The following is a 25,078-nucleotide window of genomic DNA, read 5'->3' as shown; positions in this document are numbered from 1 at the left end:
TAAAAAAAAGTAAATATCTTATATAAATGAGGTGAAAAAAGAAGAATTGATACAAAGGAATTAGATGGAGGAAGAGGACTGGTAGTTCTGGAACTCTTCTCTCATCAGAAATGGGTTAAAAAGGGAACAACACATCTAACTCTTACATCTCTTCCTCACACTTATTTCTATCAAGGGCAGCAGCACACTTTAGTCACCAGGGTTCACAGCCTCGGTCATACTGGACTTCTCATTCTAACTCACCCTACACATGCATCCAATTATTTGCCAAATTTTGTCATTTTTACTTCCACAAGATTTCTCACATATAAAATTCAGAAAGAAAGAAGGCAAAGGGGATAGGGATCAGGGAAAGAACAAGGGAGGAATTTTTTTTAGGGGTTCACAATCACTTTAATCAAGTACATGTATTATTCCTTTAACTAAACAAATATATCATTTACCTAGTTCAGGGGAGTCAGCACACTGAACTTTAAAGAAAATACAAAAAAAAAAAAAAGAAAGAAAATACAGAGAAATCAAAGATCAAGAGACATGGCTTCCTCTGCCTGAATTCAACAGATAGCTCCAGCTGTCTGACCATAGTTACCAGGGAGGGAAGCACCAACATCTGCGGGTGGGGGGCCTTCTTAGCAGCTTCCTAGAGTCCTTGTCTGGTCAAACAAACACTTCCAATAAGCCCCAAATAAAACCTCAACTCAGAGTATTGATACCATTTTTAGAGCCAGGAGGCATCACAACCCTTGGGAACCAGTGCCACATTAACAAAAAGCATGGGGCTTCCCACAAATCTTCCCTAATCAAACTCCCCTTAATGGGCAGGCCCATTATGAGAAAAATCTTTAATCACATTAAAATAATTAACAACACAAATACATATAGTATTTCTAATTAAAGAAACTCTTGTTTCTATACTTTACTCCTAGTAAAGACTCTTAATTGATAAAGGTAAGATTCAATTAGAGGAACTTGATTAAACTATAACAAAAACAGCAAAACATCCTATTTTGCTTGCCATCACAACTACACATATATAACCTATATAAAAGTGCTTGCCTTTTCAATTGGGGGTGGGGTATGTTGGGAGGAAGGGAAAGAATTTGGAACTCAAAGTTTTAAAAACAAATGTAAAGGCTGGTTTTACATGTAACTGGGGGAAAATAAAACACCAAATGAATATATATTTTTAGCAAAAGAAAATGCCTGTTATGAAGTTCTTAATAAATGCATGTTGAATGATTTAAATTATTTCATTATGAAATCATCAAAATCTGTCTCATTTTGTAAGCATGCAGAAACTAGTGACTATATATGTCCATGTGCCTTTTTCTGCATCTTGTCTGATAAATAGGTATGCACAAATAGTTTTCTGGCATTTTTTTATTATTAATTTTATTTATTTTCACTGTTCTACAATCACTACCATATAACTTAGAATTTTTTTCCCCAACCTCCCCCTTACTTCTCCCCTGAAGGGAGGAATTTTTGGAGGGAACCCTCCTCACATCAGATCTGGGCTAAAAAGAGAACAATATATACACTTAGAAGGGAACAAAAGTCTTCTAAATTTATCAAGAAATAAGAAGGTGAGGGAATAGGATGGGATGGTATAGAAGAGTGTCTAGATTAATGAGAATGGGATAAAGAGGAAATAAGATACATATTTGAAAAGCTATAAAAATCTTCTAAATTCAGATAGAAACAAGAGGGTAAGGGGAAAGGGTCAGGGGAGAAGATAAGGGAAGGATCTTGGGAGCAGGGGTAGGTTAAGTAATAGGAGGGCAAGGTAGCGGGTAGAAGTAAAGTAGAGGAGGCAGGAGGGATAGGAAATAATAGCTACACAATAAAATAAAGATCAGGAGTAGAATTTATTAGAAAAAAACAGGGGTAGTAATCTTAGACAAAGTTAAAGCTAAAATAACTTTAATCAAAAGAAAAATAGAGAAACCACACTCTGTCAACTATATTAATCAATATTATCTTAGAACATAGAAAATAACTAAACAGTATAAGATTGGTATATTACTATGGTGCAGGAAATGATGAGTTGATGGACTTAGAAAAATATGGAAGGACTTGGACTTATCAAGGAAGATGTTATCCACCCTCAGAGAAACAGAGGACAAACAAGTATAGTATGGTCTTACATAGATGTATATGGATGTATATGTCTATATATGAGTATGACTATAGATATCTAACTATATATTTGTATATGTAAGTATGTATGAATATATATGTATATGTTTGTGTGTATGGGGGGCGGGGTGTGTGTGTGTATCCAAGCTTAATTGTAGCCTTCTTGGGGGAGAAGGGAGGAAGGGGGATAAAAGAACAAAGTAAAAAGTAGACAGCAGAGAACAAAAGAAAACTTAAAAGGAAGCAAAGAAAAGATGGACAGCTCTGAATACAATGTGTAGTATTTATCATATAGACTTTCTTGAAATGGAAATTTATTGCTGTATGTTTTGAATCCTCTCTTATGCTCTGACATGTACATGGCAATGCTTTTATTTCTTTTCTTATTTTGCATTTAAGTTTTGGTATTTAAGTTTATAATATGTTTCTTTTTCTTTTTTATTGTATATTCAGGTTTTAGTATTTAAGTTTAAAATAAATTAATAAAAGAAAGACAGGTTGGGGGTGCCACAGATAGGAAATGTTGACTGCACTTTCAGATAAGGGTCATTGTATTATTAATTTTACTTAACTATTTTACTTTGTTACAAGAGATATCTCACAAAGTGGAAATACTTTGTAAATATTTATAATGTAAAAACAAAATACATCAACAAAACTAAAAGTAATAAAAAAAAAAAAACCCTAGTAATGTCATAGACAAATTCTAGAGTTTCCAGGTCACTGAAAAAAAAATTTTTAAGTTGACAAAGTGAAAACACCAAAGAACAGCCAGGTTTACATGAGGTTATGTTTCAACTACTCTAAATGTAATATTTCAAAAGGTAAAAGATAAAGGCTTATAACCAAGAATGACTTACTCTGCAACACTGAGGAAAATTCTCAGGAGCCAGAAGAGAGGGAGGAGGGAGGGAGGGAGGGAGGAAGGGAGGGAGGGAGAGAGGGAAGGAGGGAGGGAGGGAGAGAGAGAGAGAGAGGAGAGAGAGAAGAAAAACTTTAGTAGAAAAGACCACAGTTGCATAGAAACTTTTAAATGTGCAACCACATGACTTGAAAGACATCTGGAAAGTTAATTATATATTAAACTAATAGAACAATGATAAACTTCCTAGTTTTAGTACAAGGAGAAGAGAATAGCCTTCATTCAGAATTTCTACTTTTCCCATCAATTGGGGAATGGCTGGATAAATTGTGGTATATGAATGTAATGGAATACTGTTGTGCTATAAGACATGATGAACAGAAAGATTTCAGAGAGGCCTGGAAAGACTTATATGAACTAATGCTGCGTGAAAGGAGCAGAACCAAGAGAACTTTGTACGCAATAAAAAGTGTGGGAGGAATTCTTCTGGTAGACTTAGTACTTCATTGCAATGCAAGGACTTAAAAAATTCCCTGTGGTCTCTTAATGCAAAATGCCTTCCACATCCAGAGAAAGAACTATGGAATTGGATCGCAGAATGAAGCAGATCATTTTCTTTTGTGTTGCGTTTTGGTTTGTTTTATGATTTCTCCCATTCATTTTAATTCTTCTATGCAACATGACTAAGGTGAAAATGTATTTAATAGGAATGTATGTGTAGAACCTATATAAAATTGTATGCAGTCTTGGGGAGGGAGTGAGGAGGTAGGGGGGAAAGAGAGGGAGGGAGGGGAAAAAATCTAACGTATATGGAAGTGACTGTAGAACACTGAAAATAAACAAAATTTTAAAAAAGAATAAAAAAAAGAATTACTACTTTTGTCAAGATCTACAAAGGGAGTTAAGAAATAAACATAGAGAAGAGGAATGTCTCAAGGTCTGTTCCTGTGATGGGCCAAGGCTAACACCCCAAACAAGATCCAGCCACCTGTCTGCCAGCTTCCATAAGTTTTGTTTCTGGGGCTTCTCTAGTACCTGTCCCAGGATGAGACACCCTCCATCCCCCATACCCTAAAGTCTTCTCCAGCATAGACCCTAGGAATTGAGGGGAGAAAAGAACAGGAAAAAGGAAAATACTAGGAAAGAAATGAAGAAGAAAAGAAAGAAGCATTGCTTTACATAATTAGGGTGTGGAAAAGACTGTACAAACATGGAGGAAGGAATGGGGTGGGGATTTTATGATCCTCACATATCTACATTTCACAAAGGAAATTTGACACATAATTTGGTGTAGAAATATATTAAACTAAATAAAAAAACAAATGGGAATGGGGAAAAGTAACTGATTTAAGAGGGAGGACAAATACAGAGAAGAAAGAGTAAAACAAACTTCAGTTTTATAGGGTAAATCATAAGGAGGGCTCAGAAAGAAAGACAGTATAAAAATTAGAGTCTGGGATTAGTGGAGGCATAGAAAAGTAGGAATAGACTACTTTAATATAAAATAATAGTATCGATCACATTCCTTATTTTCTGCATCTCTTTTTTTACGAAGTAAGATAAGGGGAGAAAACTTAAGAGAATATAATGGAGAAAAACACAGTTATTCCCATCCATAAGTGTGAATGGGATGAACTCACCTGCAAAATAGAGGATATCAGGATATATGGATTAGAAAGTAAAATCTTAATAATGTGTTATTTAGGTTTGGCCAAGATCTTCCACCATATAGCATAACAAGCTCCAAATGGATTCAGAACTTAGATGTCAAAGGATATATATATCACAAATAATTTAGAAGATCAGAAGAAGAGATACCTTTTATAATTATGGATGGGAAAGGGCAAAAACAACAAGCATTTATTAAGTGCTAGGCACTGTGCTAAGCACTTTATGAATATTATCTCATTTGGTCCTCACAAGAATCCTAGGAGGTAGGGGAGGAGTCAAGATGGCAGAGTAGAAAGATGTATATACTCTAGCGCTTCCCCCACAGCCCACAAAATACCTGTCAAAATGACTCTCAACAAAGTCTACAGCAGCAGAAGCCACAGAACAACAGAGCAAAAGAGGTTTCCAGCCAAAGGTAACCCCAGAAGGCCAACAGGAAAGGTCTATCTCACGGGATGCTGAGTGAAGTGGAACACAGCCCTGGCTTGTGGCACTAGAAGGAACAGGACCTGAACAGACCTCTGGCCAGAGTTCCTAGCAGAGAAGGTCCCAGATACCTCAACCCACAAGTGACAAAGAAAGCTCCAAAGGTCAGTGGGGGAGGGCTTTCCCAGTTGGGCAAGAGGGAATGGAGTTTCTCCAGCAATAGCCCCAGGCAACGGCAGAGGCCATGGCAGTAGACTGTAAGTAGCTACAGAGGCCTGGAAGCAGCCTGGATCCTTTGTTCAGGCAGCTCAGCTTGAAGCCCCTGGCTGTAGGGAGCAACTGATCTAAACCCCAGCCCTGAGTGATGGCCCCACCCCCACCCAAAGCCCAGATGAACCAAGCAGCTGAGTCTAATCTCTTGACAAAGGATTCAGAAGTCAAGTAACTGCCTGGGAAAATGCCCAGAAAAGGGGAAAAAATAAGACCATGAAAGGTTACTTTCTTGGTGAACAAGTGTCTCCTCCCATCCTTTCAGATGAGGAAGAACAGGGCTTACTGTCAAGGAAGTTAAGACCCCTGCCTCCAGGGCCCCCAAAGTGAACATAAACTAGACTCAGGCAATAGAAGAGCTTGAAAAGTGAGTTAGCAGCTTGCTAAAGGAGAACCAAAAAAATGCTAAGAAAAATAACACCTTTAAAAAAAAGTTAACCCAATTGGAAAAAGAGGTCCAAAAAGTCAATGAGGAGAAGGAGGCATTAAAAAGCAGAATTAGCCAAATGGAAGAGAAGGTTCAAAAGCTCACTGAACAAAACAGTTCTCTGAAAGAGAGAACTGAGTTTAGGGAAATGAATGACTACAAGATAAACCAAGCAGTTACAAAACACAACCAAAAGTCTGAAAAAATAGAAGATAATGTGAAACACCTCATTGGAAAAACAACTGACCTGGAAAATAGATCCTGGAGAGACAATTTAAAAATTATGGGACTACCTGAAAGCCATCATCAAAAAAAGAGCCTAGACATTATCTTCCATGAAATTATCGACAAAAACTGTCCTGATATTCAAGAATCAGAGGGCAAAATAAATATTGAAAGAATCCACCGATCACTTCTTGAAAGAGACCCGAAAAGAGAAACTTCTAGGAATATTGTGGCCAAATTTCAGAGTTCCCAGGTCAAGAAGAAAATATTGCAAGCAGCTAGAAAGAAACAATTCTAGTATTGTGGAAATACAATCAGGATAACATAGGATCTGGCAGCTTCTACATTAAGGAATTGAGGGGCTTGGATCTTTGACTTCCAGAAGTCAAAGGAACTGGGATTAAAATGAAGAATCACCTACCCAGCAAAACTAAGTATAATACTTCAAGGGAATAAATGGTCATTCAATGATATAGAACACTTTCAAGCATTCATGTTGAAAAGACCAGAACATATAGAAAATTTGACTTTCAAACATAAGAATCAAGAGAAGCAAGAAAAGGTAAACAGGAAAGAGAAATCATAAAAGACTTTCTAAAGCTGAACTGTTTACATGGAAAGAAAATATTTATAACTCTTGAGACTTTTCTCAGTATTTGTGTAGGTGGAGGGATTGTACATACACACACATATAGACAGACAGTACAGGCTGTGTTGAATCAGAAGAGATGATATCCACAAAAAAATATATATATATAATAAAAATTAAGGGGTGAGAGAGGAAAATACTAGGAGAAGAAAGGGAGAAATGGAATGGGGCAAGGTATAACTCATAAAAGAGAATAAAGAAAAATCTTGTTCAATGGGGGAGAAAAGGGAGAAGGGGAGAGGAGAAAAGTGAATCTACTCTCTCCACATATGGCTTGAGAGAATAACATGCTCACTAAATTTGGTATGAAAATCTATCTTATACTACAGGAAAGTAGGGGAGGAGGTGACAAGCAGGGTGAGGGGAATGATAGAAGGAAGGGCAAATGGGAGAAGAAATAAAGTGGCATGTAAGCCACTTAAGACTTGCCTCAAAAGATGGTCCTTAGCCAATGTGAAATTATAGTCATATCTGAAACCTGGTAATTGGAACTTGCTATTTTAAGATGCTATGGGACTGTTAAGTGACTGTTCTTCTGAGTCTAACTCCAGGTATGGATAACAACAAAGGCAGTCTGAGCCTCCAATCCATGATGCCAGTAAGCCTGTGAGATGTTGGTATGAACTAAAAAAGGTGATCTCATGGGAAGGGTGGGAGAGCAGCTGTTCAGCCTGGGCTGAGGTTGGATTCTCCTGACTCAATTTCTCCACTGACACCTGGCAGACTCTAAGCCTCACTGAATGCAAGTTGACCATCTACTGCCTACAACTGAAATGAAATTGGGGAGATATTGTTTCCCTGCAATGTTTCCCTACTCTTAGTGGCAATTTCCTGTAGTGAAAAAGTTTGAAGGCTTAATACCAGATCTATTAAATTATAGATTGTTGGTAGGGTAACATCTGAAGTCAAGTCTAAAATTAAGCTATTAGTCTTAGGACTTTAGACCAACAACAATAAGTTAGGGTCATTTAATTCTTAGTAATAGTGTGGAGACAATTAGGTCAAGAACTTATGAAGTTAGCATACATAGTTATTATTTGTGTCTCGGTTGGTTAATGTTAAAAAAAAAAGTCCATTTTTAGTCTATATTGTAAATGCTTTAAAAGAAATATCACCTGACCAAAAGTTGGAATTGTGTTATGTGATATGAACTGTGTTAAAAATGAGAAATAAAAAAAAAGAATCCTAGGAGGTAGATACTATTATTATTTCCATTTTACAATTGAGAAAACTGAGGCAGGTCACACAGGAAGTGTCTGAGGTTAAAGTTGAACTTAGGTCTTCCTGACTCCAGGACCAGTACTCTAGCTACTGTACCATCTAGCCACCTGTGTTTTTCCTTGAGGCTTTACTTTTGGTGTTTTTGAGTCATTCATTCGTTCTGGGTTTGTGTCTTGAATGTCTCTGTCATCATAATAGCTTTTTATAGTGAGATTCTTTTTCTGTTTGCTCATTCTTTCCTGACTTCATTAGGTCTAGGTGTTATGTTTTCTAGAATTTCAGGAACAGCCCAGAATGGAGACCTGTCAGTTTTCAGTGCTCCTGACTTGGCTTTGGGTCTGACTAATAGTACACTGGTGTAGGACTCAGTCATTATAATTATCCAATCCAATTAACATTTGTTAAGCACTTACTATGTGCTGGGCACTATACCTGCTGTAGTTGTTCTGTTGCAATCTTCAGATTAGTCTAGATGCTGGAACTGAGATCCTGCTCTTCACCTGTGATCTGAGTCATACTCCTACAACTTGCTTCTGGACTTGTGTTTGTAATATCACCACTTACTTGGTACAACACCCCTGGGTACAGGTTCTCTTCTCAATCTGCCCTGGATCTGTGACCTGGAACTGGGTAGGAACAGCAGCTAGTTGGGACCTGTTACCACTTCCCATGCAATGCCATGGTGCCCAGTATAGGTCTAGGATCTCCTCTTGCCTGGTGTACAGCCTCTTTCCCAAACTGGAGTGCTTCACGAATGGTATGCTCCTGGCCAGACCTAAGTCCCAGGGTCTGCAGACCTCTTTGTTTCCATATGCCAACCCTGGCTGGGAAAATCATTCACTGTGATTTTTTTCTTGTGTTTCCCCACTGGAATTTGATCTGGTATGCTTTCTAGATCTTCCTGGAGGAGTTTGGGGAAAGAGAATAAAATTTGGCTAAAATTCTTCCTAATGCTCTGTCATCTTGCTATGCCTTCCAAAAAAATCACATAACCTCTCAATGTCCTCTAGCTAATACTCTAAGTTGCAGAAAACATATTGACCTACATTGAGAGAGGAAGTTTCCTCACCTAGGACAACACTAATGATATCAAAAGTTCAGTCCTATCCCTATTGTATATAAAAACAACAGATATTTTCCAGCAGAAAAATACTCATAAATGGTTATCAAAAGAAGAAATTGAAGCTATCATCAACCATGTGAAAAATACAGAAATTCTTTGGTGTGTGAGCAACTCCATCAAAGATGGAGATTAAAACATTTTCTCTGGTCTCCACAACTGCTCAAACCTCTCCAAAACAGAAGTACACCGAAAAAAGATAAACTAACTTTAACTGTCTCAATAGTCTAGAACACCTAGAATCCAAAAGGTTAAAAAAAAAACAAACCAAGAACTGATGCTCACTCAGCACTGTTCCCCCACCTCCCACACTACCAGTAACAAAGCTACACTAGCAGACCCAAGGACCTGACACACAGGCTTACAACAAAACTCATTCTCACACCCAAATTTCTCATTCCTCTTTCCAGTGCTATGGAGATCCTGTTTCCAGGCTGCAGAAGTCTGGCCTAGCCATGACAGTCAGCATGACCTTCAGACCCTTCAGAAGCAAAAGTTTACCCTGGGAGCTCTAACCCTGTAGCACTAGCATTGCAAAGCTCTTCACTGTCAGTTCTGGCACGAACAACCCTATAGCACCAGTGCAACAGCTGTCTGAACAGCTGTCTGAACTCTAACCCAACTGGTGTTGGGTTAGAGAACTAAGGAACAGAACTGGCAGTATAGACAATTAAACAAAATAAAATGGGCAATTTTGATTACATAAAATTGAAAAGTTATTGCACAATTAAAACCAACACAATTAAAATGGAAAGGAAAATCACTGGGAAAAAATCTTTGCAGCAAACTTCCAAAAATGACCTTATATTCAACACATATAGGAAATTGGTTCAAATATATAAGAACACTATCCTGTTCCCCAAAGATAAACGATCAAAAGCTATGAACAAGTAGTTCTCAAAGGAAGAAATTCAACAATTATATGAAAGTACTCCAGATTCCTATGAAAAATGCACATTTAAGCAGTCCTGAGTTTCCACCTCATATCCATCAGATTGGCAGAAATGACAAAAAAAGGAAAATTACAATTGTTGGAGGAGTTGTGGGGGAAAAAGGACACATTAATATACTGTCGGTAGAGCTGTGAATTTGTTCAGTAATTCTAGAAAACAATTTAGAACTCTACCCAAAAAGTCATTTACAATCTTTATAATCCCTATAATTTAGCAATACCACTACTAAATCTGTACCTGCAAAGAGATTAAAGGAAAAGATAACTGTGGCATGTGGAAAATATTTATGGCAGTGCTTTATTTTTAATGGCAAATAACTGAAAAGTTAGGAGTTGGTTATATGAATATAATGGAATACTATTGTGTTGTAAGAAAATATTCGAGGGATGTTTTCAGACACACCAGGGGAAATCTGTATAAACTGATGAACAAGTAAAGTGAGTGCAGCAAGGCAAGGACCTAAAAAATTCCCAGTGCACTCCTGAGGCAAAATGCCTTCCACATCCAGAGAAAGAACTATGGAACTGGATCGCAAAATGAAGCAGACTATTTTCTCTTGTGTTATGTTTTCTTTTGGCTTTTTTCATGGTTTCTCCCATTCGTTTTAATTCTTCTATGCAACATGACTAAGGTGAAAATGTATTTAATAAGAATGTATGTGTAGAGCCTATGGATTGCATGCCATTTCCAGGAGGGAGGGGGGAGAAAATCTAAGATTTTTATGGAAGTGATTGTAGAAAACTGAAAACAAATAATTTAAGGGAAAAAAAGAAGTAAACTGAGCAGAGCCCAGAGAACAGTTCACATAGTAACAACAACATTGTGAAGATTTAAAGACTCTGATCAATGTATGATACCAGAGGACTGAAAATGAAATACTCTACCTACCTCCTAACAGAGTTCAGAATCAGACTTAAATTTTTGGATGTGAGCAAGATGAGAATTTGCTTTGCTTGACTATGCATATCTAATACAAGGGTTTTATTTTTCTTTCCTTCAGGCTCAGGGATGGGAAATTGGAAAGGAAGGGAAAGACTAGCAATGAGGTTATTGAACTTTTAAAAAAAAGAGAAAGAAAAGAAGGTTATTAATGCATTTTTTTTTAAATGCATAGAAAAGAAAATAGAGTTTAGTACAAAACAGACAAGCAGGACAGTTTTGGAGATAACATGCTGAATATATTGTATGTTTCAAGAGAAAAGCAAGCTGCTTCTAATACAGATTTGCAGCTTCATGCACAGTCCTATTTTCCTATTCTGCTTTACATATGGTTATTGGCATTGGTTAATAAACAATAGGATAAAGTAATAATAGAATCAAAATAACAGAATAGAAAAAAATGTTTTAACATAAGTCATGGGGGACACCTTATCATAAAAAGGCCATTAAGGCAGGATTTTGCTATAACTAATAAAAACTTATTTTTTCTACAGTCAGCCAACACAGTGGAATCTTACATTCTCTAGACATCTTTTAATCAGTTTCATAATGGAAAAGATGTGGTCTACTGTGGAATTTCACTTGGCAAATCCTTCCTATTACCCTCTAATACAATAATCTAAGATGCCGTCAATGGGTAATAAATTTTTTTCATAAAAATTTCTCACCTTTAGGTGGGAAAGAAGACATACTCAACAGGAGTTACTGGTTTTTTACTTGCTTTTTTGGTAGAAAGAAGGACCAAGGTTTTTCCCCATGCTTTTGCTATTTTCTCTTCCTTTAAATATCTTAAGAGTCCATCTCTCAATGCCCTCACAATCACGTCATCTCCAGCATGGACCTCCTCCATGTACACTTAGTATAGTACAGCAGCTCTTCCCCAGTTTTGTTCTCTTTAGTTCATAGAACTATTGGGATATATCCAATACAGATATGGATACAGATACCCTTATCTCCTCTACCACATGTCAGTCTCACTGTGTACACGGGTCATGTTTTAATCACCTTGTGCCTAGCACAGTAGTTTGCACAATAAATGTTTGTTAAATGATTGGCTAACAAATTAATTTTTAAAGTGTAAGACTCGATTCCTTTCTGGCAAGGGAGACAATATTAATATATATGAAACAATTAGAGTAACAATTAAGTGTTAAACTCTGATGAGAGAAGAGGAGTGTACACTTTCATTGTAAGGAAGAAAAACAAATGCAAGCAGGGCCGAGAGTGAGTAGAATGCCTCAGAAGGACTCCTTGACCTAAATATGTATCCCTAAGCAACCTCCCTTAGGGGCAGCTAGGTGGCACCAGGCCTGGAGTCAAGAAGACCTGAGTTCAGATCCAGCCTCAGACATTTACAAGCTGTGTGACCTTGAGCAAGTCACTTAACATTGTTTGTCTCAGTTTCCTCATCTGTAAAATGAGCCAGAGAAAGAAATGTCAAACCACTCCAGTATCTTTGCCAAGAAAACCCAAAATGGGGTCAGGAAGAGTCAGACATGACTGAAACAACTAAACAGTAGCAGCAAACAAGCAACCTTCCACCAAACTTCAGTGTCAGAAATCCTATCACACAAGATTTATTCCTTTGTATTAAAGCATTGTTTCTAGGTGGTATAGTGGATAATCAGAAAATATTTATTAAGTGTCTACTATGTGCTAGGCACTGAGAATACAAAGAAGGCCAAGACAGACCCTGCCCTCAAGGAGCTCACATTCTAATGGGGGGAGAAAACCTGTAACTAATTAGATACGTATAAGACTCTACGATGGATACCACAGAGTAGACGAAGTTGTTGTGGTTTCATGGTGTATTGTGGCAGCACCATCTCAGAGAATTCAGTCAGATCACCTCTAATCCAAGTATAGGCATTTATTGAGATTGATGCTTCTCATGAAGTGGGCTAAGTTCCAAAAGGAACCAGCAACCTAGTAAGACAACACATGCAAACTTAGAGTGTAATGATGCTGATTATACAACAGAAATTATGAATATTAAAAGAGCAGGAAGGATTTTTTAAGGGATTAGGTAATGGGGAGAGGTCCCTTCTATCGTTCAGTGGTCAAACATCCTGATTGGTTAGCTATTGTGATCCTGTCTGATCAAGATGGATAGTTAGGTATTGTGGTCCTATCTTGGGCTAAATGGATGATGTGATTGTGGTTGAGTATAAGAGCACACCTGTTCAAATATATGAATTGGATCTGGGGGCAGTGACTAGCTAGGGGAGGTGGCTGTATTGAGTCTGGGGGCCTATAGTATGGTTAAAGCCAGATTCTGTGGTTAAATCAGGATATGCCTACTGTTCAGTGGGACTCATAAGGAAGTTAGAATATTGGGGCTGCAGGCAGCTTTCTTAGGATTCCATCATTCTCCCCTCAAAGAGCTGGGGCCCTAATTAATTTGGGAAAAAGGATCAAGGTCTCTGCTTCTGTAGCTTTTTCAGGCTGTCAGTGGATGTAGAGCTGTTCCTGCCTCAATAAGTCCTGAGGAGGAGGTTGATTGGAACTGACCATAGGCCACATCTAGGGGATGATGGGTGGGTGTGAGCTGCCAGCTGTAGGTGAATGACATGTAGTCTGGAAGACACAAATCTGACAGGCAAGTTCAATATGCAGAGCCCAAATATAAGAAGAAACCAAGGGACCCATGATGCGATTATTTACTTCTGACATACAGGATTATCTGATCTTGTTACTTTCCTAAAAATTTCCACTCTGATTCCAATTCCTTTAGGAGGATCAGATGCTGTTGAGGATCCAACCCTCTACATGTATACAATAGTTATCTAAATGAATTTGCTTATAAAAGTCTAGCTTTACTACAATTAGAGTAGACTTTACATCACTTTGACCTTATTTCATACTCATATCTTTTACTAACCACTTGATCTGACTATAGAAATTTGCTATAAAAGGAAAAAGCAGGGACATGCCAGATATGACAGGATTAAACATCCTTAGCCCTGTTTGAATTCAGATAAGAGTCACAGTTATCCATTTCACCTCATAGCCAGACTCAGGAATAGCCAGGGGGGAAATGTTCCTTTTCAAAGGAAGACAATGGGGAAAATGAGGCAGGAGGGTCCCATCTTAGACTGAGGCTAAAACTGTCCTCTTAGCTTTTCCCAGAAGCAAACCTCCACCTGTAGCAGGATCACATTCCCCCTGAATAGTTTGTGGCATTTCTCTCAGATACTGATTTAATGCAGACAAATATATCTAAATTCAAATTCAAAATAAAATCAGTGCATACCAAGGGCTTTTACCTAAAATGACAAGTCTTACCAATCACAGCTTAGGACTAGATACAATTATTTTTACTTTTATGGAGTTGCAATAAGCAATAAAAATTTACCATAACCTACATCTATAAGAAATTTCACTTAACATCTTTCACTTGTTTTTTTTCTTCTTTCAAGTTTAAATGAATCCTGATGTAAAGACAAATAATTAGAAATCATTCTATATTATACATAAACTTGAAATTTCTCAGTAAACAAAGTTCATTCTTTAAGAATTTCATAACCCAAGCAAGCTTTTATTTTTCCCTGGGGACTTCTGACCTTGCCCATCACATAGTTTCCAGGGATCTGGCAAGTTTACAAATAAGAGGAATCAACAAGGACCCTAAACAAGGGACTACCTGCCCATCCTGTGATGTTATTCCTCTGGACTGATGAAAACCACATACTTTCTGCATGGCAAGTCCCCTATTTTCAATCTTATTTAATTTGTTTTGCCCTGACTGATTTTTCTTTTCTCTTGCCAGGATGTCTTTTGGGGTTCCTATATTTTATTTTTAGGATTCCAGTGTATGTTAGCTGGCACATGTGGCCTCCAGTCTCGCCCTATAGCCCTACATTGGAGGCATCCTTGATCATCTTCCTAAAGGAGGGGAGTAGGGAGTGTCTACCCTGTCTATCCTTAGAGCTGCTGTGGGATCAATTTTAGGTTTTATCATTATAACAATAAACCCAAATAACTTAGTTAACAATTTTACAGTTTTCATAAGTCAGAGCCAGATTGCTTTAGCTGTAAGACAGGGTTAACAGGGCTTAATAAAAATTACATAACCCCTTTTAAACAATTTTTCCCATGGTCTTTTAGTCTCAACAAAATTCAGATTAAAACTTGCTTTGTCTAACACCATTTCTGGCCCAAGATGGTCACCCAAATTTTACAACATAAGAGAATTTTACTACAGTACAATATAGAAATACAATAATAACACAAACAGTAAACTTCAAATGACATTAATTGCATTTCCAAATCATTACATATAAAAATTATTGACAGAAGTTTAGGCTTACCATGTGCACAGAGGCTGACTGACTTCTTACCTCATACTGCTCTGGCCCATCCCCTTTTATCCTTTCCCCACAGTTGCAGAGCCTGGTTTTAGGGTTAGTTGAGTCAGAGGTTTGGGAATGAGGGAGAAAGAAGTCACTGAAGCTTGTGTGGGAAGGACTAAGGAACAAATTGTGCTAGGACACTGTACAGTCCAGCACCTGAATTAAAGGGGTGGAGGAGGCATTGAGGAGGGGAATTTGGTGGATAAAGAAGAGGGTCCCTGAGGAACCTACAAGCTTTCTGATAGGGGTTGCTCAGTTTCAGGGAATTTAGCTGAAGCTCCAGGTTCCAGTGGTGTGAGAGCAAGAATTCAGTGGTTTGAGAAGAGAGGTTTGTCTGCCTGCCTAGAGGGGTGGGCTTCAGGGTACCCAGGGACCCAGGACCATTGCCAGGGGGCCCCCTGTAGCTGCTGTGCCTCCCCCCTCTTTCCTTTCTCCAGGTGGGAGAGGGTAACTCAAATTCCCTATCATTCTTCAGCATTCTCTTTCCTTAATCTGATCTGGGATAAGAGGAATTAACAAAGTCTGCTAAACTGTTTTTAGCTGTTCAAACTTTTTACTTTAACCTTAGCCTGGTCACAGCTGGGATCACAGGGAGAAGGATCTTAAGAGTTTTGGTGGGTCTTTTTTTTTTTTAACTTTTACTCAAGTAAACTTCACTTCTGTGTCCACTCCTTAAAAACTTCTATGAAAGTGGGAGCTTTGAACCTACCAAAGGTTCAAAGGTCAAGACAAGTGGGACTCTGGAAAAGATCCAGTGGTGCCTAGTGCCCTCTCGTCTATACTGGGGAGCTTCATCTCTGAGGCTTCTCTTTTTTCAGATATATGCATTTTCCCTATTTATCTTAATGTCAAATAGTATAGTAAATGCTGAGTTATCTTAAACATCAAATTAGGAGAGACAACAATTCACTTAAAATATAACCAGAATAAATTCAATTACCTGGGTCTATATTCCAAATGATATTACACAGATTCTGGGGTTATGATTTTAATACTAACACAAATATACCCCAATTATCACACTTAACAGCATGTTTGATGTAGTTCAGGTCTGGGTTACACAGTAAGAAACCCATAGTTTATTAATTTACCTAAAGCTCTGATTTTTTTTTAATGAATAGGAGTCTCATATAGTCAAGCTTCCAATTTTAACACATATATGGAATTAAAAATTATTTTAAAATTAACTAGTACTTAACTTTAATTTGTAAGGCTTCCTAAGTTCTAGTGAGATATTCCAATCAGATTGAATTATCTTTGGTTGTATCCTGACTCACATAAACCTTTTCTCTTTCTGTCACCCAGGAAAAGGTTAAGTGCTAGTCTTATTCCAAAGTGCAGTCTTGAAACCTGCCTCTCTTTGATCAGTGAAGTGACCCTTTTTCTCTTAGATGAATCTGAAGGGAGAAGTTTCTCCCATCCTGTTTTTTTCCATCTGTCCTTCCACCTCTAGAACTTGGCTAGAGTCCAAGAAAGGAGAGTGAGACAGAGAGATTTTTTTGCCAACAACCTTTCTTTAAGACACCATCAATCTTTCTGGGATAAGAACTCATTGTTTGACAAAAATTGCTGGGAAAACTGGATAACAGTGTGGCGGAAATTAGGCATAGACCCATACCTGACACCGTACACAAGAATAAAGTCCAAATGGGTACATGATTTAGGTATAAAGATTGATACCATGAATAAACTGGAGAAGCAAGGAATAGTGTATTTATCAGATCTATGGAGAAGGGAAGAATTCTTTACTAAAGAAGAGATAGAATGCATTATGAAATGCAAAATGGATAACTTTGAGTACATTAAACTGAGAAGTTTTTGCACAACCAAACCCAATGCAACCAAAATCCGGAGGGATGTAGTAAATTGGGAAAAAATTTTTACAGCTAAGCTCGGGGATAAAGGCCTCATTTCTAGAATATATAGAGAACTGACCCAAATGTATAATCATACAAGTCATTCCCCAATTGATAAATGGTCAAAGGATATGAACAGGCAATTTTCAGAGGAAGAAATTAAAGCTATCTATAATCATATGAAAAAATGCTCTAAATCACTATTGGTTAGAGAGATGCAAATCAAAACAACTCTGAGGTACCACATCACACCTATAAGATTGGCAAACATGACAGAACAAGAAAATGATAAATGCTGGAGAGGATGTGGGAGAGTTGGAACACTAATTCATTGTTGGTGGAGCTGTGAGCGCATCCAACCATTCTGGAGAGCAATTTGGAACTATGCCCAAAGGGCTACAAAAATGTGCATACCCTTTGACCCAGCAATATCGCTACTAGGACTATATCCCCAAGAGGTCATAAAAATGGGAAAGGGTCCCACATGTACAAAAATATTTATAGCAGCACTCTATGTAGTTGCCAAAAACTGGAAGTCAAGGGGATGTCCATCAATTGGGGAATGGCTGAATAAATTATGGTATATGAATGTAATGGAGTACTATTGTGCCATAAGAAATGATGAACAAGAAGACTTCAGAGAGGCCTGGAAGGACTTATATGACCTGATGCTGAGTGAAAGGAGCAGAACCAGGAGAACTTTATGCACAGCAACAACCACAGTGTGTGAGAGTTTTTTCTGGTAGACTTAGATTTTTGTAATAACACAAGAACTTCTGAAAAAAAAAAAAAAATCCCAATGGTGGACCTCAAGGCAAAAAGCCTTCCACACTCAGAGAGAGAAATATGGAAGTCACTCACATAATGTAGCAGATCATGTTTGTGTATGTGTATCTGTTTGTGTATCATGTTCTGATTTGTTATACGGATTCTTTCATTTATCTTAGTCTGACTACACAGCATGACGATAGTGAAAATATACTCAATAGGAAAGTATATGTAGAATCTATACAGAATTGTATGCAGTCGTGGGGAGGGAGGGAGGTAGTGGGGGGTGGGTGGGGAGGGATAAAATCGCAATTGTATGGCAGTGATTGTTAAACATTAAAAAAAATAAAAAAATTAATAAAAAAAAAAAAAAGACACCATCAATCTTTCCAATCCAGGTACAGTTTTTTCTTTTCTGGCTAGCTTCATTTTAATCTTACAAGGGGCAGATTCAGAGATTTTTATACAGACACAAAGCAGATAAATAGAAACAGAAAGCACAGGTGGTGAAAACTTTTATTGGTCCTCTACATTTTACTGAGACCCAGCTTTATTACAGCTTAGTAGTTCCATGGGATGGCAGTTGGGACTGAATGCCAGTGAGCCTAAGTAAATCCCCCATATTCATCTCTTCGGTGGCATCCCACCAGAAGGATGAGGGGGAAAAGTGAATTCAGAAAGAACTCCCCTCAAAATTCCCAAACAGAGCATCCTCTGTCTGGAAGGAATTTGCCGGCCTACAAGGGCCATGGGCAGCCCACATGATCCAGTCAAGCCTTCCTAGGTGCTTGAAGGACGTCTCAGCTAAGAGAAGGGAAAAAGATAGACTTCTCATGAAGTGGGCTAAGTTCCAAGAAGAACCAGCAACTTAGTAAGACCACACAGGCAAACTTAGAGTGTAATGATGCTGATTATACAGAAGAAATTATGAATATCAAAAGGGCAGGAAGGATTTGTTAAGGGATTAGGTAATGGGGAGAGGTCCCTTCTATGGTTCAGTGGTTAAACATTCTAATCATGCTGCCCTCTGTTTGGCTAATTATTGTAGTCCTGTCTTGGGCTAAACGGATGATGTGATTGTGTTTGAGTATAAGAACTCACCTTTCAAATATGTGAATTGGATCTGGGGGCAATGGCTAGCTAGGGGCAATGGCTGTATTGAGTCTAGGGGTCAGATTGTGTGGTTAAATCAGGACATGCCTGTTGTTCAGTGGGACCCATAAGGAAATTAAAATATTGGGGCTAGGGAGAGCTTTATTAGGATTCCATCAAAGATAATCTTAGCAGTTTGGGGGAACTAGGAAAGGCTTCCTAAAGAAAGTAGGGCCTAAGCTGAATTTTTAAGGAAACCATGAAAACTAAGAGGCAGAGGTGAAGGGGCAAAGCATTTAGGAATGAGAGGTAGTCAGTACAAAGGCATAGACACAGAAGATGAAGTATCAAGAGTACCTGGAGGGGATTAAAGTATAAGAAATTCAGAAAAAGGCTGTGACCAAGTTATGAAGTGCTTTATATATAAGGAGATTTTATATTTGCCTAGAGAAAGTGAAGAGCTCTGGAGCTCGTTGACCAGGGAGGTGATATTGTCAGGCCTACCTTTTAGAAAAATCACCTTGGCAGCAGAGTGGAGGAGTGAGAGACTTGAAGCAGGAAGCCCAGTTAGAAGAGGTAATGAGGACCCGATCTAGAGTTGTAGCTGTGTGAATTAAGAGAAAGGGGCATATGCAAGAGACGTTGTGAAGGTAGAAATGACAAGATTTAGCAATGGATTAGTTACATAGGCTGAGTGAGTGTAAAGAGTCCAAGATGACATAGATTGTAGGCCTGGGCAACTGGGAAGATGACAGTACCCTCAAAAGTAATAGAAAAGTTTGGAGGGAAAGATAATGAGTCCTGTTTTAGAAATATTAAATTTGAGATGGAATCAGAAAGACCTAAATTGAAGCCCACCCTCAGATATAGGCTTTATGATGTTAGATAAGTAACTTAACTTCTCTGTGCCTTAGTTTTCTCACCTATAAAATGAAAGTTGGATTCAGTGACCTCTAAGGTCTCTTCTAGCTCTAAACCTATCATCCTCTGATCCTACGTATACCTCCCCCTCCCCTGCCCCCATCTCACCCAATTCACACTGGCAGGTTGGATTCCCAGAGGGGGTGACTGCTACCTAAGTTTCTAGATCATCCTATAGGTGCTTTCTCCTAACACTGTAGCTCATGAGCCCCCACTACTATGTTTCTTATGAACAATCAGCCAGTAGATTAAGTTCTTTACTCAATTGGTACAGAAAAAAAAAAGTCGTTATAAAGCTCCGTTAGGCATATTCTCCCATAAAAACAGACTGTTATGAAGATGCTGGGTATAATAGTAGTTAGTCACATGTGTAGGAAACATATATGGGCAAGGCAACTCACAAATCCAGAACAGCAAGCTCTCTATGTCCTTTCTTTCTCCAGAGAACCCTGATGAAGTTCACTGTGGGACAGGCCATTAGTAACCATGACAGACAAATCATTCTACTGCTAGGTTGGGCTGGCATAGACCATAGTGTCCCAGCTGAACAACTGGCTCAACTGGGCTTCCTCAGTATTATAATACTCAGTCTTGATTTATACACCCTATCAATTCTTCCTTAGCAATAACTCTCTCATTTGGTCCATACTCATATTTCCACTTCCATTCTAGAACAGGCCTAGAAACATTTGCCTGAAATAACTGTCCAACAGGTTTTCTCAGTCTCCATTCCCCATCCCTCACTTTGCCCAATTCATTGTTTATCCTACTGCCAGATTAATCTTCTTTATACATAATTCATCATGTTGCCTAATGCTCTCCAAATAGAGTTTGGACTCCATTGTCTAGCATCAAGACCCTATACAGTATGGTATGATCTCACTTTCTAGTCTTAACTTGTATTACTCTTTTAGCTATCTATTCTCTCAATCCAACTACTACTCTCTCTTCCCTGGATACATCTTTCTTCCTTATGCCTCCACTATACTTCAAATGAGATAAGTTAATAGAACAGACAAGCAATCTCACTTTCACGTTTTCCCTGTTTATATACTGGGTTGTTTGGGGTTTGGGGAGGAGCTGATAGAAGGGGGTTATTGGTCAGGAAGGCCTGAAATTTCATCAAGTGGATTGGTGGGACTCAATGGATCAGGGTCCCCTTGATCAACCAACCCCAATCTCACTTTGATACACTTTTTTTTTAATGATCTGTATCTCCTGAGATAAGGAGATAAAGATTTGAGATATTTGAGATCAATGAAATGATATTTGTTTAAAAAAACAAAAAAGGACTTAGCACAGTACCTGGTACATAGGCACTATATAAATGTTTATTCCCTTCCCCTCTGCTTCCTTTCCTGAGTTAGTACAATCAAATCCTCTTCTGTAGGGGGAATTAGAAATAACTTTCCTTCATCTTTATGAGTTTTAAGACAGAACTCGTCTTGCTGATCTGTGATGTGGGCTTATATTATATAAGCTGTTTTGAGCAAGACCCCTTACTACATTCTTGGGCTTCTGATTAGAAATGAGACAGCAAAGAAGGAAATGGGGTGAAATGTTGTTAATACCTGAGATGGCTTTGTCTCAGTATAAGATCTTTCATTGTAGCTCTTCTTCCTTCTGTCAAGCAGAAAATTAACACTTCTCATATACAGCCTACCTTTTAGGTACAAATATTTTTGTTCCTTTTTTGCAGATAGGGATTAAATAATTTATAATAGTTTATATTTAAGTTTATAATAATTTATAATTTAATAATAGTTTTAAGTAATTCATCCAATATCACATAAATCATTGCCAAAACTAAGACTAGAACTTAGGGCTATCTGATTCTTTTCCACTAGAAAACTTTGCTTCCCCTATTTATTTTGCTCTATCCAATCAGAGACTGAAGTGGTCAGCTAGCGTTATATGTGAAGATGAAGTTGAACAGCAGTAAGTAGAGAGTAGCCTATTTTGTGGGAGAGAAATAAATAGCATTACAGCAGTATAATTTTGAGTAGAACTATCTTTTTATGAGCATGGCAGGAGTTGCTCCAAAAGCAAATAGTAGTACACTCAAGAACTGTCCAGTAATCTTATCCTTCTTGTCAACATTGATCAGTTCTTTGCTACAGGACTGTGCCCATGCTAGGGGCATTCAACAGAAGCATGAGGGAACTTGGAAGGCTGCAAGAAGAAGGTAAAAAGCTGATCTGAAATGTTCATTTCATAAGTCCATTGAAAGAAGGCCAAAAGAACTGAATCTATTTACTCTAGAAAAAGTTGGAGAGGGACTAAATAGCATTCTTCAATTAATGAAGGAAGATAAAATGACTAAATAGGCTGAAGCTGTAAGACATTTGGAAGGACTTTCAGACTGTAAGCATTCTGAGACACTGAAATAACCATAAAGAAAATCACAATTTACATTTCTCTACAATAATATGCCCTTTGACTCAATCATTAAGTTTCCTTCTGTCCTTATTACTCTTTCTGTTGGTTTATCTGTTTGTGGGCTAGGTTTTCATTCAGGCTTTCTCTCTTTTGGTATTTGAGATTTTCTCTCATATTCCCTGTTACTCACTTTTGGGAGTCCTCCTCACCCACTGAAGTCTTCCCCTTTCCACTATTGTCCAAACCCTTAAAGCTTAGCTGCTAAGCTCCCTCAGTCTCCTCATGTTAGGAAATCTAGGAGTCCCTTTTCACTCAGTCTCAGTGACTCCTTTAACCTGTGACTGTTTACCACAACTGTCCTGACACAGTTTTCTTTCTTTTTTTATCCAACCCCTTCAAATTTTTTAATTGACTATAATTGGTTTTTCTAATCCTGAACTTAAAAATGCAAAAAACTGTGTCCATATACAAAGTAGAAAGGGAGTTGTATATGTAATAGTGAATTTATGTTCCCTAATACTTCCTTTTTAAAAAGTATATTGTATAATAAATCCAGCATTTTACTTTCAAAACTACCCTGTTTATCTTTGCTTCTTTCTGCATTTCCATCTGAACTCCTCTATGTACATTTTTAAATGTTTCTATGATTCTCATATTTTCCCCCCTTTTTGGCATCATTGTTGCTACCCTTCTCTCCTTCCCTCTTCCTTTTCCTAATTAAAAACAGAGGGGGGAAAAAAGAATCCTTGTAACATATAAACATAATCAAGGAAAACATCCATGTAGTGGCCATATCCAAAAACATAAGACTCCTTCCACGCCATGAGTCCATCACCTCTCTGTCAGATGAGAAACATGTTTCATGTAGGCCTTTCAGAGATGCTTTAACCAGAGTTCTTAAGACTTTTCAAGATTTTTTTTGTTTATGGTGTTGTCATTATATAAATTGTCCTCCTGTTTCTGCTCATTTCACTTTGTATTATTTAATGTTAATCATGATTCTCTGAAATCATCTCTTTTGTCATTTCTTACTGTGTAATAATATTCCATTAGATTTGTTCAGCCATTCTCTGATTGATGATCACCCTTTAATTTCCAGGTCTTTGTTTCTTTCCTTTTTTGGTTTTTGTTTTTCCTTTCACTCCCTCTTTAATATCAATAGGTTAGTTATGTTTTGAAATATTCCTTCTTTGGCATTATCTTCCCTCTTAACATCCCTCCCCATCCCCATCTGTTTCTCTGTTGAGATTCATGTATTTCTGCACCAAACATGTGTGTGTGTGTGTATTTATTTAACCCTTCTTTGTCTGATTCAGAGAAGAATGAATTTCATCCAAAACCCACTCCTCCTGTATCTTCTATGTTTGTATACTTTTTCTCACACACTTCAGTTGTGAAAAATAGTAAATCCCTTCCCTTCTTCCTCCTTTCTACATTAATATATTCCTTTTAACCTCACTTTCTTTCCCTTCTTAAAACCCTCAAAATAGAACTAATGCACCCCCAAGTCCTCTTTTTCTTACTTAATTTCATTCATACCTTTAAAGACATTAAAATTCTGAAAGGATACTGTTTCTTCTCCCCATTAGAATTTTAGCATTTTATCATAGAGCTACCCTTCCATTTCCTCAAATAAATTTACCTTTCTAGATTTGCCTGGACTCTTGTTGCAAACATTTCAGAATTCCTACTCAGCTCTGATTTTTTCCACCAAAAATACTGGAAAGTCCTCTATTTCATTGAGTCTGTTTTTCCCCCCCAAAAGTTTATACTTTGTCTGATTTTTACATTCTCTTTTCTTTTAAATGGCTAGGCAGAATCAATATCTTCTTGTTCAAATTGGTTGTTTGGGTGCAGTCACTGTCATGAGGAAGCCCTATACCTAGATCCTAAGTCTCAAGATTACCCTACTCACTTGTGTAAATTACAGAGAATATACAGGCTTGGCTGGAAGTAGGAATATTGAACAAGAGCACCGAGTGTAAAGATTTTCTAGAGGTTAATTCATGAGATTTTTATCTAATGTGTGTATAGTAGAGGGGAAGAACATTATTTTCCTATAGATTAAATTCATAATTACTATGTAACTGATGCATTTCTTTTGAGTTTTGGCTTCTGGAGCAATTTAGAGAAAGCAACTGACTAGTCAGCCAACTTGCTCAGACTGTGCCTGATGTCTTTTCTGGTTGGCTGTTGTTACTTTGTGTCTAGGTTAGGTCAGGTTTTAAAAGGAGTCATGAGAGGTAGAGGCAGTAGGCTCAGGTTCCACATGGTTTAGTTAAATTTTGCTTTGAGTAATGGCCACAGACTTCACTTCCGAACACAGTCCATTGTCTTGAATGCGTATCACTAGTAAAGAGCAGTAGAGGGATATATTTAAAATTATATATAAATATGTAAATATATGAAAAATTAAAACACTTGTAATGCATATAGTAATCCTGGATTGGAAGTATCTTTGTAGGAAAAGGCTAACATGATGTTTAGAAAGGTAATAGAGACTATTGAAAATTTTCTGAGAGAAAAAAAAAGCTGTTTCTCTGGAATGGTGTGAATATAGTCCTGTCTCAAGACACAGGGATGGATTAGTTTTGCAAGCCTTCAACTAGCCCAAGGACTTTATTTTCCCAAACACCAAGGGATACTCTTACTTGTATATAAATGACAGAAAAAGGTGAAGTGGTTGAAGAACTAGCCAATGATAATTTTCTAACATTTGCTTTTTCCAGCTCTCCTGCTTGAGTTAGGCCATGTGAAGTAGGACTGACTAAAGCAGCCAGCTTCTCATGGTGCAATGTTTGAACTTAA

General features: G+C 37.7%; 1 protein-coding gene across 4 annotated transcripts in view; it reads left to right on the top strand.

Annotated features, from left to right (window-relative positions):
- Window positions 1-25,078, top strand: part of CCDC57 (coiled-coil domain containing 57) — a 266,795-nt gene that overhangs the window by 239,147 nt on the left and 2,570 nt on the right. The window lies entirely within an intron of this gene.

The sequence above is a fragment of the Notamacropus eugenii genome, chromosome 2, assembly GCF_028372415.1.
Source record: "Notamacropus eugenii isolate mMacEug1 chromosome 2, mMacEug1.pri_v2, whole genome shotgun sequence".
NCBI classification, from domain to species: Eukaryota; Metazoa; Chordata; class Mammalia; order Diprotodontia; family Macropodidae; genus Notamacropus; species Notamacropus eugenii.
This window is presented reverse-complemented; position numbering and strand designations above follow the sequence as displayed.